We start from the raw sequence: 15,910 nt of genomic DNA, 5'->3' as shown, positions 1-15,910 counted from the left end.
TGATCCGCCATTACAGGAAGCGTCACCTGGTGGCGGCGGGGTGTACTGTAGCTAAAGCGGTTATCTGCTGCAGTCAGTGTGGAAAATTGATTAATTAAATCAGATCTTTTGTAAATTTAGGTAATATCATGGCGCCTGAGTATGTATCGCGGTCAGAAATAAAACTATAAATGGGCATATATTTTGTCCCACCACTAATCCACAACTTAAACTAAAACGAAAGTCACTCAATAATTTCAAGCACTCTTGGGGGGCCCCCTGGTGGCCACGGGGCCCTAAGCAGCCGCTTAGTTTGCTTATGCCTTGGGCCGGCTCTGATTGCAGTTCATGTGAATACTACCCTCTAATATCTTCCAGTGTTAACCAGACAGTCACTTGTAAAAACACCACTCTTTGTCACAGTTAAAATGCATAGGTCAAACCCAGGTGAACACAAGCTCTGGGAATGTAGTCAAGAGCTGTGTTTTTACTCTCGCAACTTATGTAAGCGTGCCAATGCGAACCAGGACCAGTCAAGTTTCCATAGTCACTTCCGGGGCCTGATCAGATACCCTGGGCCAAAACAGCCCAGCTTGGGTTTTGGGCGGAATGAAAGCAGAATTTGCCTGAGTCTGCTAAAGTCTATAAGAACTTTAATGCCTTTAATGATGATGATGATTCCAGTATCTTTAGGCGGTCACTTGTAGAAGGCCCCTGTTCAGGTCAACATTACTGCCCTCACAAGCCGTTCAGTTCCTTGTCGGATCTTCATTAGCCGCATTTCCACTATCGGGCCAGTGCGAGCCAGGGCTTTAATCGGGCCGGGCCGGGCCAATAGCCCGGGAGGTTTAGAAATGAGGCTGAAATCATGTCGCGTTTCCATTGTCGGCTAGTAGCTCACAGCGCGTCACACAAACACCGCCCACAGAACGTCCCCGAATCAAACGTCACACAACCCGCCCACTTGAGCGGGAATGAGGCAGACAAAGCACACCATAGAATCATCACGAAACGAAACCATTAAAATGAAGACAACCGAAACAAACAAATGACACGTTACTGTACAGCAGTATATGAAATGTCTATACGCACAGACCTGTGTATTTCCATTCATTACATTTGTTTACTCGCCGACCGACTGCATTGTGCATGGAGTGCTCTCGCCACTAACGCAGGGACCCAACACAGAGAGCGCACACATCCATAATATAAAGCCACAGAAATTCTCCTTTATAACTCAATATGGCATGTATTTTTTAACATCCTCGTTTTGATAGAAGTCGTGTAAAGTTTTCAGCACAAGAGCGAGTAGCCTAATAAAATATAGCCATATTTGTTGCGCTCGGCTATTCACTAAAACTCTTCATTTAAAGTTTCATTTATAAATTTAACCACGTCATATAAAAACATAAACAGTTGTTTGAGAATATAGAACACATTTTGTGTTTGGACTTTCCCCCATATGCGTTTAAAGCAGCGAGCGCTGCGCAGGACTGAGTGACAGAAAAAAGGTATAGGAGATTCTGCTTTCACTTACCCAAATAATGCTCTGTTTGCGCGATTTGATTAATATCATCGTATCCAAATACTTTATAAATATTTACTTATATAAATATTTACTTTATATAAATATTTCAAACCTTCTCCTGTGTTTATTGTTTTTAGAAAATATCGAAAATCTTTTTTTTCCAGACAGGTCTTTGTAAAATGAAAGTTAGGCTATATGTGGCTTTAAAACGTTTTGATTTATGTATTGTATATAGGCTACCTACATTGTTATAGCTAGCTTTTGTTTATTTTATATTGGTTAATTTATTTAATGTGATATTATATATATCCGATATTTGTAATTCTTTAAATTATATTTTAATATAGTTTATCAAGATATGACAATATATTGTTTAAAGTCTACGAAAGTAGGCACGTATTTTGTTAAGTTTTATGTCTTTCTGTTGTATTTATATTGTGTATTATCTCCAAAATAAAGAAAGAAAAAAGCCGCTCGCGGCATAACAGAGCTGTGAAGGAGCGCTCTTGCCCGGTCTCACACACATATACAGGCATCTAAACACGCACAAACAAACATTTTAAACTTGACAAAAACTCTCGAAAACCTTTACTGTCTGCTGTGTTTTTAATATGGTGTAAAGATTATTATGCGCTATTGAAACATAAAGGAGGACGCAGCAAAAAACGTCACTATAAATTAAAACTAGCTACTTTATTATTTTATGCAGCAGCCTTACATTTAAAAGGGAAACGTAAGGGTGATTATACGCAAAAAGACCCCAGACTATAAGGCCAGGTGTTTTCTTTCCCTTATTTCTTTATTTGTTTGGCGAATGTACTCATGTGCGATCAGAAAACTGGCCACCTCTCCTTTCACTCCCCCCCGAAGCCCCAGCTGGCCCTCCTTGGCCCAAGGTATTCGGCGGGCCGAAAAAGGCCGGCCGCTGGCCCCAAGAAAGCCCCGCTTTGGCCCGATTAGGCCCCGGAAGTGACAGTGGAAACCCCACTGGCCTTGGCTCGCCCGCTTTAGGCGCGATAGTGGAAACGCGGCTATTGTCCAACTCCACTGAGCAACAGTAAGAAAAATATGTTAACAATCTGTTATCATGTTATGACATACAGTCAGAAACTGTAAACATGATAAACATAATTGTGGAGAGGTAAGAGTGATGGAACACCCAATAAGGGGGGAGAGCATGCTAGGAGCCCGGCGGCTAATCAGCAGGTCCATCAGAAATGATAAATAACACCTGTCTTTCTAGTGATTGGGCCGGAGAGAATCCCTTCTTAAGCCTGATTTATACTTCTGCGTCAAACACCGGCGTATGCTACGGCGCTGACGCATAGCCCTTCGCCGTGGCCATCGCCGTCACTGACGTGCACCTCTCAAAAAATGTAACTACACGTCGCAACGACGCGTAGCATAAGCTCTGTGATTGGTCGGCTTGGTAGCGCTGACGAGTCTGGGCGGGACCGAGAGGCGCGCGAATGGCGCGACGCCGCGCGAGCGATTGTTTACAAGTGTGGAGTCCCGTGAAGGAGCTCCGGATGGAAAGTTTTGTTTTGTGTTTACCTCATAGTTAAAGTTGTTGCACGTCCGCCGGTTCCTGCCTCAAAATGAGCGAGTTTGAGCCACTTGTACATCCCGGAAGTGTTCAGGAAATGCAAAAAAGTAGCAAAGAAACTCGACACAGAGGAACATTTACACCTCACTGCCAACTAGCGTTTCGGAAGTGTTAATGCAGACCGGCAGAGACAGCGCGCAGAAGTATAAATGCACAGCCACGCGCGTTGCCTGCGCCGTGGGTTACGCCGGTCACCTGACGCAGAAGTATAAATCAGGCTTTAAGGAGAACGGGAGGAGCAGTCGAGAGAGGAGCACACACACACACACACACTGCTACATGTGTGGTGGCATTTAAAAATAATAAAAGTATTTGTTTACCTAAATTGCTGACCCTGTCTTCTTCTTCCCTCAACAACAACGAACATTATTACAATAATAAACTATACCTTTAGTCTCAGATCTCTGTCTTACTCCAAGAGCTCCTTAGCAGCTGTAAAGATCCACGGTGCACAGTGGCATCTCTCTCAAATTCAACGCTCACCATAAAAAACAGAATGACAAAAAAAAAATGTTTACCTGAGTTTTATTGATACACTGAAAAATATTTGACCCAAATTAACAGTAAATTATTGATTAATAATTGTATGACTTTCACAGTAAGCCACTGTGATTTGTTTTACACTAAATAACTGTGAAATTACAGCCATATGTGACTTCAAGGTAGATAGTAAGGCCCATTTCTGTGATTTCACTGTATTCTCTTGTAGAATTAACAATATTTTACTGTGATTTAACAGTATGTTGTAGCTGAAATACTTAACTGTAACATGTATGTCCTGCTTGCAACCTAGACAGTCATCCATTCATAGTCAGTAATTTTCCTGACACACACTTGCTGGTTGATGTGTCTCCTCTGCCTCTGACACTATGCAATAAGTTCTAATTAGTAAATAATGTTAGACAATATAATTTTTGTTTTGGTTCGATAATGAGGTTCATATTAAAGTGAAGGCCAGTGCTTACCTTGCTTACTTTATTTCTTAAACCTATGTGGTCACTTTAACTCAATGCTGTGCTGAAATAGAACACACTAAGTTAACAGAAAATTACCTTTTTAAAATCTCAAACACTCTCTAATACCTCAAAATTAGCATTAACGTTTTCACTCATTATAGCGCACGTGCTGCTGATGATTTGACAATAAAGTTATTTGGTAACTTGCTTTCTAAAATGGCTAAACAGCGTGACAAAAGAAGCTAAAGTTACTTGCTGAATTACATATTATACAGAAATATATAACAATCATTTAATTAACAGAGTTGGACATTTCAAAACTTACCGATAAATCCGTTTGGATGAGACAAGTTCACAATGCGGGCTCTCTGCGTTGTTTGGTGAAGCGAGTCGGCGTTGTTTACGACAACGTGTGACTTGGATCGGATCTAGGAATTGGCTCACTTACTGTAAGTGAATTGTAAGAGTCGGATCCCACCCGAAACCGATTGCCTTTTTTGTATAATTACCAACACAACTGATTAGCATTTCTCTATAACTCAGTCACACGCACTTAAACTATACACCAATTACATGTTGATGACTATAAACTTTTGAACACGTGCGATAAAAAGATTCCCGATCTCCCAGCAAACAGTTCAATCTAAAGACGGTTCAATCCGATTCAATCTCACACTGAACAGAGCCAATACAATAATCAAATACTGCCCTAAATGTACCATGAAATAAAGTTTTAACGGTTGTTCATGCGAGAATGTAGTTGTTTAATACTCAAATTTGTGGTTGGTTTATTTCTAAAGATTGTGATTATTTTAAATGTCCTTTGACAATTGCTGAGATGTCCACCTCCAGGTCCTGACGGGCGCTCATCACTCGTGTACCCGGAGAGGGCAGCTGGTCCTCAGCTAACATACTGACTTGGCTAATTTGAAAATGCTCATTTTAATCAAGTTGGATTTAATTATTATTTTCTCTTTCTGAAATTATTCAAAAACAAAAGCTAAATTCTTATAATAAAATTGATTACATTTTATTGCAGACATTTTTAATTTATTTCAAAGCAAAAAAAAGCCTTAAAATCAGTAAATTAATTTTATTAAATAAAGTGTACATATTAATATTAATGAAATCTACAAGGCCACAAAATTACTTTTTTACAGTGTGGGGTGGCATTTTCTATTTTCTTCCATCTGGCTTTAAAATTAGGGTTGCATAAGCACAGTAATGGTCGTATTTGGGCCGCTTGGTAATATTTTTCCAAACACGGCAATGAAAATCCTCCTTTGTTTTTCTTTAATTGTAACGTTTTAAATTTTGCCATATAAAACGTGAAATTAATCTATCCCATTCTGAAAAATGCTTTTTACTTATTTCTATAGGTATTGTCTGGAATAGATATACAAGTCGTGGGATTATATTCATTTTAATTGATTCTATTCTAGAATGTAATCCTAGGTATGGTAGTAGGTTCCATTTTACTAAGTCTGCCTTTATGTTTGAATACAGTGGCCTTATAGTTTAAATCAAACAAATATGTTAAATATTTAGGAATATTGACTCCTAAATATTTCAATGAATTTTCTTCCCAAATAAAAATGTATTTTTGCCTTAAAAATTGTGATGGTTGACAATTTAAAGCTAGAACTTTTTGACCATTTAATTTATATCCTGACAATTTTCCAAAAGACTGTAATGTTTCCATAAGTACTTCTAATGATTTGTGTGGTTTACTTAAATAAATTATTTAGTGCTGTCAATCGATTAAAAAAAATTACTAATTAATCAAACTTTTTTAAATTTTAATTGTGATTTATCACATTTAAAAGACTGAAACTTGTAATTTTGGCTATTCAGGTGTAAAATTAATATAAACGCAAGACAAAAACTATTTAAATTTCTAAATATAATTGTTTATTAGAATTTTTGTTTAACTTGTAACACAGATTTCTTCATGTAAACAACATACCCACAATAAACCGTTAAGATCCTGGCTTGACAGCCATATTTTCTACAGAAATTAAAACACAAGCATGTTAGTGCCATTTGAATTTCAAAACAATCAACGCCAATAAATAAAACATTGATTTCCATGTTGGATTCTAAGGTGACTGCAAAAAAATCCCAAAATACAGGCATTGCAGATATGGAAAATTATAATAACAATAAATTATTGAATACAAACAATTGCACTCATTGAAAGTTGTATTGCTGATAGTTGAGAACATTAATTATAAAGCAGAAAAAATTTAGCTTAGCCCTCCTTTACATTCAGCCAGTTGTTAAAATAGTCCAGTCTATTGACATTATTGGGGGACAATGTGGCCCTTTTCTTTTTAATGATGTGAGCTGAGAGTACAACGCAATCTCATTCATTACTTTTTGATTTAGTGGCTACGGACAACAAAGTTTAGGAAGGTTTGTTGCTGGTAGGCTTGTCATGTGCGCGCACAGACACAGACACACACACAAACACACATACACTCACAAACACACACACACACAACGCGTGCAGAAAAGGGCAGCTGGAGCGACTCCCTTCAGATTTAACACACACATAATAATTATATCTTCCAGTAATTATTCTTCATTTAGGCCTTTTTAAGATTTGGCCTTTTTAAAATTTCCATTTCGTTCTCGCCCAAACCGAAAGTCCCTTAAACATAATAGTTTTAATAACTCTTTTCTAATAACTGTTTTATTTCATCCTTGCCATGATGACAGTAAATAATATTTGACTAGATATTTTTTCAAGACACTTCTATACAGCTTAAAGTGACTTTTAAAAGCTTAACTAGGTTAATTAGGTTACCTTGGCAAGTTAAGGTAATTTGGAATAACTTGGTTTAATTGCAGCAGTTTTGTTTTGTTAAGTGCAACAGAAATGTCGCTTAGAGAGGCTAATAATTTGACTTCAAAACTGTTTTTTTTATTTTTATTTATTTAAACTGCTTTTATTCTAGCCGAAATAAAACAAATAAGATTTTCTCCAGAAGAAAAAAATATATAATATATATAAATATATATAAATATATATATATATATATATATATATATATATATATATATATATATATATATATATATATATATATATATATTATATATAAAAATAAAAAAAAATCAAAGGTGGGGCTAATAATTTTGACTCCAACTGTTTATGAACAGAAAGCTAAAGTGGCAGTGTGTCGATTTTTTTATTTTATTTTTATCTTTATCTACTGTTTATTTTTGATCGAACACCTGCCCTTGAGAATCTTAGATGTGCGCCCATTTCTGTTTTTTGTCAACACAATAGTGTCACATTATTCTAGATAAAATAGCCTAAAATATATTAAAGGCATTTAAATAAATACAAAAATCATATATAGTAAAAATAAGTAGCCTAAAAATAAACCTATATAAAACAAACAAAATCTATAACAATTTAATTCTAACTCTAAAGTAAATTAATAAGTTTTAAGCCATTTTGAAGTTTCATTTTACAAAGGTCTATCTTTAAAAGCAGTTTGAGCTTTGCCACTTTATACAACTGCTGTCCAGGGGTCCGTTCTTCGTACGTGGATTACTTAGCTGGATTTGGATGTTGGCGATTTGACACGATCCAGGATCGTTTCTTTCTCCAAAGCTGATCCGAGAGTTGTTGTCATAGCAACAGTTCAGGTAGATCAAACCTGCTCAGCAGCAGGCTCAATTCATATAACCAGGATTAGATCGACTCAGTTCATGCAAAGAAAATACTGAAAGTATGTACCAAATGCTGATATTTTCTTACAGTAGTAGTTATATGCACTTGGGAAAATAATAACTATTTTTACCAATATATAAATAAAGTTATAGTTATTAACAAAATAAATAAAGTTATACATATTAATAAAACGTATGCAATCTGCACCCTCGAAATGAAAGTACAAAGACTGCCACCTGATGGTGCAAATAGAAAACTTATTTATATGAACTTTTTAGATCGCTTTAGAACAATTTGTGTATAATAGAAATGCACAATATGTGACTTTTTTAAAAGCAATAATACATATGCAGTCATTATGTTTTGACAGTTAATATGCCGGTGATTTGATGGTCCACAAAAGTTGCAGGCACCTTTACCAATATCAAAATGCTTTTGTAAACATCCAGTTATTCTTTACGACGATTAAAAAAAACGGCTACTATAATAAAGAACATTTTTTCTAAATGAAGAACTAAATACACTGATATGCATTGAAATACATGATGAATACTCTTGACACATAAAAGTGTAAAGCCTGCAGCTCACAACAAATGTGGAAGGTTATTGCGTGTCATATTTAACAAATTGTTTACTGCTAATTTGATGTAATTTTGCTCACATGAATAATTGAATATTAATCAGATGATGTCATTACGCTGCCAATTGTTGCATTGCTGATCATGATTTAGAGGATCGATAGATCAGTCTAGAGGTCTGCATTCCCGCGGGACCCGACCAGATTTCTGTGGCGTGGAAATACATTTCCAGATAAATCGCGGGAGCAGTCGGTAACGGGTTTAATTTGGGACGGGAACGGGCTGTCTAGCAATATCGCGGATATTGCTATGCAAATGAAAGAGAGAAAGAGCTTTGCCTGTGTGTGTGCTTGGTGCTTGTGTGTGTGTATGTTAGTGCGCGCGCGCGAATGAGAGAGAGAGCTTTCCCAGATAGCAAAATACAATCGGGTCAGTTCCGGCTAGATTCTCGCCATCAATTGGGCCAGATGCGGCGGCCGTAAGCGAGCCGACGCTGCCGCATCCGCGCCGGAATCAGCCCAAGAGTAATGTGCGCTGCGGCCCGGAGCTGGCGTGACTCAGTATTTATATACCTTTATATAAAACTTTTTGGTATTACATTGGTACTGGATACACGGTATTACTAGCCTTTTAGTTGATATAACAGCAAACACCTGTGTGTCTGCTTGGTGCTTGTGTGTGTGTGTTAGTGCGTGCGCACGTATGAGAGAGAGAGAGCTTTGTCTGTGTGTGTGTGCTTGGTGCTGTGTGTGTTTATACAGACAGCTTGGCTGTCTGGACTGTATAGCTGGGTGATTTTCGGTTTTGTTCTCCCCCGATCTTTAGCGGGATCGGGTGCGGTGGCCAGAAAACGGGGCGGGTCGGGCAGCGGGACAACAAATTCTTAATATAAGCGGGAGCGGTCGGGTTCGGGCTAAAACCTGGCGGGTGAGGGCAGGAGCGGGATTCAAAATTTAGTCCCGCGCAGATCTCTAGATCAGTCCTTCACAACACACGCAGCAATCTCAGACAATTCAGACATTCTAATTTGATGCGCGAACTTGTTTGAAGAACCAAATTAGCGAGAGATCAGTTATCGAGATGAAAAGATCCATGATCTGCCAAATCATATTAGATCATTTATGGTATGAAGGTATGGAGGTATGAAGAACAGACCCCAGGGGCCTGCAATTGATGAAATTAAGCTACATAATTAAATAAATAAACAATAGATATCGCAACAGCATCAAGGGTCTGTTCGTACCTCGCTTAAATGATCTAAGATGATTTGGCAGATCCTGGATCTTTTAATCTTGATAACTGACTTCTGGTTAATTTGATTCTTCAAACAAGTTTTTGAAGTTTTAGATTCTTCTAAAGCGATCTAAAAGGTTGAATAAGTTCAATAAGTTTTCTCTTTGCACCACCAGATGGCAGTCTTTGTACTTTCATTTCGGGGGTGCAGATTGCGTAGGTTTTATTAATATATATATAAACTGATAAACTGATCTGAGATTGCTGCGTGTGTTGTTAAGGACAGATCTATCGGTCCTCGAAATTATGATCAGCAATTCAACGATTGGCTGACAGCAAAGCAGCGTAATTACATCATCTGATTAATATTCAATTATCCATGCGAGCAAAATTACATCAAATTAGCAGTAAACAGTTTGTTAAATATGATACGCAATAACTTTCCACAGTTGTTGTAAGCTGCAGGCTTTACACTTTCATGTGTCAAGAGTATTTATCATGTATTTCAATGCATGTCAATATATTTAGTTCTACATTTAGAAAAGATTTTCTTTATTATAGTAGCCGTTTTTTAATCGGTGTAAAAAATATCTGGATGTTTACAAAAGCATTTTGATATTGGTAAAGGTGTCTGCAACTTTTGTGAAGCATACAATCACCTTAATATTAGCTGTCAAACACTGTGTGCATATTATGACTGCTTATGTGTTATTGCTTTAAAATAAAAGTAACATTGTGCACTTTTATTATACACAACTTGTAATAAAGCGATCTAAAAAGTTCATATCAATAAGTTTTCTCTTTGCACCACCAGGTGGCAGTCTTTGTACTTTCATTTCGGAGTGCAGATTGCCTACGTTTTATTAATATATAACTTTATATATAGTTAAAAATAGTTACTATTTTCCCAAGTGTATACACTACTGTAAGAAAATATCAGAATTTGGTACATACTTTCAGTATTTTCTTTGCACGAACTGACCTGATCCAATCCTGATTATATGAATTGAACCTGCTTCCGATTAGGTTTGAGCTAGCAGAACTGTTGCTATTACAAGTCTTGGATCAGCTTTGAGGAACGAAATGATCCTGGATCGTGTCAAATCGTCAACATCCAAATCCAGCTAACTGAGTAATCCATGTACGAAGAACGGACCCCTGGGGTCCGTTCTTCGTACCTCGCTTAAATGATCTAAGATGATTTGGCAGATCCTGGATCTTTTAATCTTGATAACTGATCTCTCGCTTATTTGGTTCTTCAAACAAGTTCGCGAATCAGATTAGAATGTCTGGATGAACTGATCTGAGATCGCTGCGTGTGTTGTTAAGGACAGATCTATCAATCCTCGAAATCATGATCAGCAATGCAACGATTGGCTGACGGCACAGCAGCGTAATGACATCATCTGATTAATATTCAATTATCCATGTGAGCAAAATTACATCAAATTAGCAGTAAACGGCTTGTAAAATATGACACGCAGTAACTTCACATTTGTTTTGAGCTGCAGGCTTTACACTTTCATTTGTCAAGACAAGAGTATTCATCATGTATTTCAATGCAAATCAATGTATTTAGTTCTACATATAGAAAAGATTTTCTTTATTATAATACAGTTTTTTAATCGGCGTAAAGAATAACTGGTTGTTTCCAAAAGCATTTTGATATTGGTAAAGGCGTCTGCAACTTTTGTGAAGCATCAAATCACTGGCATATTAACTGTCAAAACATGTTTATGACTGCATAAATATATTATTGCTTTTAAAAAAAAGTCACATATTGTGCATATCTATTATACACAATTTGTACTAAAGCGATCTAAAAAGTTCATATCAATAAGTTTTCTCTTTGCACCACCAGGTGGCAGTCTTTGTACTTTCATTTCGAGGGAGCAGATTGCATACGTTTTATTAATATGTAAAACTTTATTTATTTTATTAATGACTATAACTTTATATATATAGTTAAAAACGTTCGAGGTTACTAAAGTAACCCTTCGTTCCCCGAGGAGGGGAACGGAAGCACTATAAGTGGATTTGATTGTAAAATCCACGCATTGGGAGGTTCGGTTCAGAAGCTACTCGTCTGAAAGAGTATTGAACGGGCCAATTAAGAATGAATTGGCAGCGCAAGCCTGCGCAGGTGAGCGGCATAAGCAATCAACTGAGTATATAAGCTCACCTGGCGCCAGCAGACGCTATCCTTTTTAAGCTGAAGAGACTTTCAACAGCTAAGGGACAGTCATTATGGCGACGGAGTATAGTGCTTCCGTTCCCCTCCTCGGGGAACGAAGGGTTACTTTAGTAACCTCGAACGTTCCCCTTCGGGGGGAACTTCAGCACTATAAGTGGATTTGATTGTAAAATCCACGCATTGGGAGCCCATTGAAAGCGCCATAATGACTGCACCTTACCAACACCCCCGATGAGGAGATAGTCAAGCAAGCGTGACGCACCCACATCATGGGGGGCGCGGTCCTCCAACGTGTCCCTGGCCCTAATTTATCCTACTTCAACAGAAGTTTTACGGATTTATATATATTTTTTGGGAAGTCGTGAGCATCTAGATAATTCTAGGAAAATACGACAGTACGTTGGGAAGCGTGCAATCCCGATAGGGAGGACGCTGCGGAGGCCATCCGTTACCCAAGGGGGGATAGATGGCAGAATTTACATATGGACTAGCCCTAAAAAGGGGGAGTATGCATAGCAAAAGAGTGGTTAGCGGGGAGGGAAGACACGGGTCCGCCCAGGGGGGGGACTTAACCGTGGCGGAATAAGCATATGGGATCGCCTAGTGGGGATCACGCATAGCACGCACCTTTACCCAAAACGCGGGCTGACCAGCGGGCAGACCTACAACGTAGTGGGCCAGCAAGTGACTCCTCTGCTGAGTCAGTGCTGGGGGCCACGGAGGAATCTGCAGGGCTCACCTGACGGGGAACTTTACTGACAGATAAAAAGGCGCACGTATCTCCGTGTTAGGGAAAATGGCGCAGCAAGCGTGTTTCAACACCCTACCGAATTGTTTCCTCAATCACCAAGGGTTACCTAATACCCTTGAGGAAACCGGCTCCACTCGCAGATTGTAAAACCTTGCAAATGTGTCGGGTGTCACCCAGCCCGCAGCTCTACAGATGTCTGTTAGAGGGGCGCCGCGTGCGCGCGCTCGAGAGGATGTGAAGCTCCGAGTGGAGTGCGCACGCGCTCTCGGGGGACGTGGCTCAGCTGCTCAGATGATCTAAACTCTGAGTGCGGTCCGGATAATACGCAAAACGCGAACTGGACAATAAGAAGGGCTGGGTCTGCCTCCTCCGAGGGCAGCGCTTGCAGGCTCACTACCTCGTATTAAAACGGAGTGGTAGGAACCTTGGGCACATATCGCGGGCGGGGTCTCAGGACGTGAGAGAAGCCAGCCCAATTACAGGCACGAGTCACTGACCGAAAAATGCCTCCGGGTCCCCGACCCTCTAATCGATATCAACGCGACCAGCAGAGCTGTCTTCAGGGACAGAAAGATACTGAGTCGAGGATCGAAGGGATCTGACGCGGCTTGTGTAGCGAGGGCGAGATCCTAAGAGGGCATGAGAGGGGGCGGGGTGGATTAATTTGCTTAACGCCCCTGAGGAACCGGATGATGAGGTTATGCGTTCCCACGGTGCTGCCAGCCACCGCGTTATGAGAGCGGAGATGGCAGCCACGTAACCTTGAGTGTGGAGGGCGACAGCCTGCTCTCCAACTTCTCTCGGCGTAAAGAAAGCACAACACTGATCTGGCAAATTACGGGGGTCTTCTCAGCGAGAGACACACCATTCAGTGAATAGACTCCACGTCAGGGCATAGGCGCGCTCGGGGAGGGGGCTCTAGCCCGAGTGACGGTATTAGCCACCGCAATCGGAGGTTACCTAAGTCTTCCTCGCGTCTAAAAATCTCTTCAAAGATCGGCGAGGGTGCCAGGTGGTGCCCTGTCCCTGAGAGAGTAGGTGCTCTCTCGAAGGGACTGCCAGGGGAGGGCTATCGCGAGGGAGAGCTCTGACATCCAGGTCCGGTTGAGCCAGAGGGGCGCAACCAGCAACCTGTTCCTCGTCCTCCCTGACCTTGCACAGTAACTGCGCGAGCAGGCTCACTGGGGGAAACGCGTATTTGCGCGTGCCCCGAGGCCAGCTGTAAGCCAGTGCATCCGTGCCGAGAGCACTCGGTCAGGGAAAGAACAACTGGCAATGAGCGATCTCGGGGGAAGCAACAGATCGATCTGGGCTTCCCCGAATCGCGCCCATATCAGCTGAACAGACTCGGGGTGGAGTCTCCATTCTCCAGGACGTAAGGCTGCCGTGAGAGCGCATCGGCTGCACGGTTGAGCTTGCCTGAATATGAATGGCGTGCAGCGATTTCAGCCGCGGATGACTCCAGAGGAGCAGACGGCGGGCGAGCTGAGACATGCGGCGAGAGCGCATACCCCCTATACGGCTGATATACGCCACCGCCGCCGTACTGTCCGTCCTGACCAGCACGTGTTGCCGCTCCAGCACCGGAAAAAAACGGTGGAGAGCGAGGAACACTGCCAACAGCTCCAGGCGATATGCCAATGCAACTGGGTACCTTTCCACAGGTCCGCAGCCGCATGCCCGCAACGCACAGCCCCCCAGCCCGTGTTGGAAGTGTCTGCTGAAACGACAACAAGACTGGACGCCTGTTCTAGAGACACCCAGGCCTGTAGGAACGAGGGGTCGCTCCAAGGGCTGAGGGCGCGGCGACACATCGCAGTAACAGAGACTCGGTGTGCGCGCGCGTGCCATGCACGTCTGGGGACTCGATCGTGAAGCCAGTGCTGAAGTGGTCTCATATAGATCTGAAATAGTTTCAGTGGGACCACTATTTTACTGTCGAGCTCTTTCTCAGACAGTACAGCATCAGCTGAGCGCGCTCTCCGGAGAGGCGCGCTGCCATGGTGACCGAGTCCAGCTCCAGCCCGAGAGAAGAGATCCTCTGCACGGGGGCGAGTTTGCTCTTTTCTCGGTTGACCTGAAACCCCCATAGGTGGAAGTGCCAGAGCACTTTGTCTCTGTGCATAATCAACTGCTCCGAGAGAGGGCAAAAATCAGCCAGTCGTAAAGAAATTGAGTATGCAGATGCCCGCGAGCCGAAGGGGCGCTGAGGCACCCTCCGCGGGCTTGGTGAGGACCCGCGGAGACAGAGAGAGCCCGAAGGGGAGGGCTTTGTATTGCCAAGCTCGACCTTCAAACGCAACCGCAGAAACTGTCGGTGGCGAGGAAGAGTGGAGACATGGAAATACGCGTCCATCAGGTCTAATGCTGCAGACCAACCCAGAGGACGAACGCACCGGAGGATGCGCTTCTGCGTGAGCATTCTGAACGGCAGCTTGTGCAGGCAGCGGTTCAAAACGCGCAGATCTAGGATTGGCCGTGACCCACCGCTCTTTTTGGGCACGATGAAGCGTGGGCTGTAAAACCCGCTCTCCATCTCGGCTGGAGGGAGCGGCTCGATTGCATCCTTCGCCAGGAGGACAGCAATCTCCTCTCGCAAGACAGGGGCTGACCCTGGTGAATACACACCCGTGACTTGGGGGGGCCGTTTCGCGAACTGAATCGCATAGCCGAGTCTGATTGTGCGTATGAGCCACCGCGAAGAGCTGGCCCGCGCTAACCAGGCAGGCAGAGCTCTCGCTAATGGACTCATCGCTACAATCGCTGACGTACCAGCAGTGGGGCAGCACGGAGTGGGTGTGCTGATCCGGGAAGCTCGCGGGTCCCACGGAAAAGCTGGAGGTGAGATATTTGCTCTCACTCCAAACCCGAGCTCCGGAGGGGAGGCTCGAGGGGTGGGAGAAAGGAAACCGTCCTCCCAGCGCTCGTGAGCCACTGGCGAAACGCACCGAATCTGCAAGCTAGAAAGCATAGCGTCCCAGACTGGCAGATTTCGGGCTGTCACATCTGGGGAAGTGAAAAGTGCCCTTTCATAATGTTTTCATGGCAGTAAAAAGTGCCGTTGGAAATGGGGCCCCGCCCTCCAGCGGGGAAAGAGCAAGTTCCCTCTTCTCCAGATGGCCTGTCCCAGGGGCGCTTCGCGGTCCGTTGCCGGACTTAGCGGCGTTCTGGGCAGGGGGGCTGCCTGCTTCCGAGGTGCCCGACGCGCTCGCTTCGCCGGAGGCGTGTGCGGGGGCGGAGCAGCTCTCGTAGGCGGGCGCCTTCGGCGAGGAGCAGGTATGAATGGCACGGCGGGCGGAGCGGGCTACGGACCGCCGATAAGACATCACCCACCAACTGCTCTCTCACCGCCTTGAATTCCTGGGTGAATTCACAGACAGTGTCGCCGAACCTGGCTGGG

Source organism: Danio rerio, chromosome 18, assembly GCF_049306965.1.
Source record: "Danio rerio strain Tuebingen ecotype United States chromosome 18, GRCz12tu, whole genome shotgun sequence".
Lineage (NCBI taxonomy): Eukaryota > Metazoa > Chordata > Actinopteri > Cypriniformes > Danionidae > Danio > Danio rerio.
Note: the sequence above shows the minus strand (reverse complement) of the source record.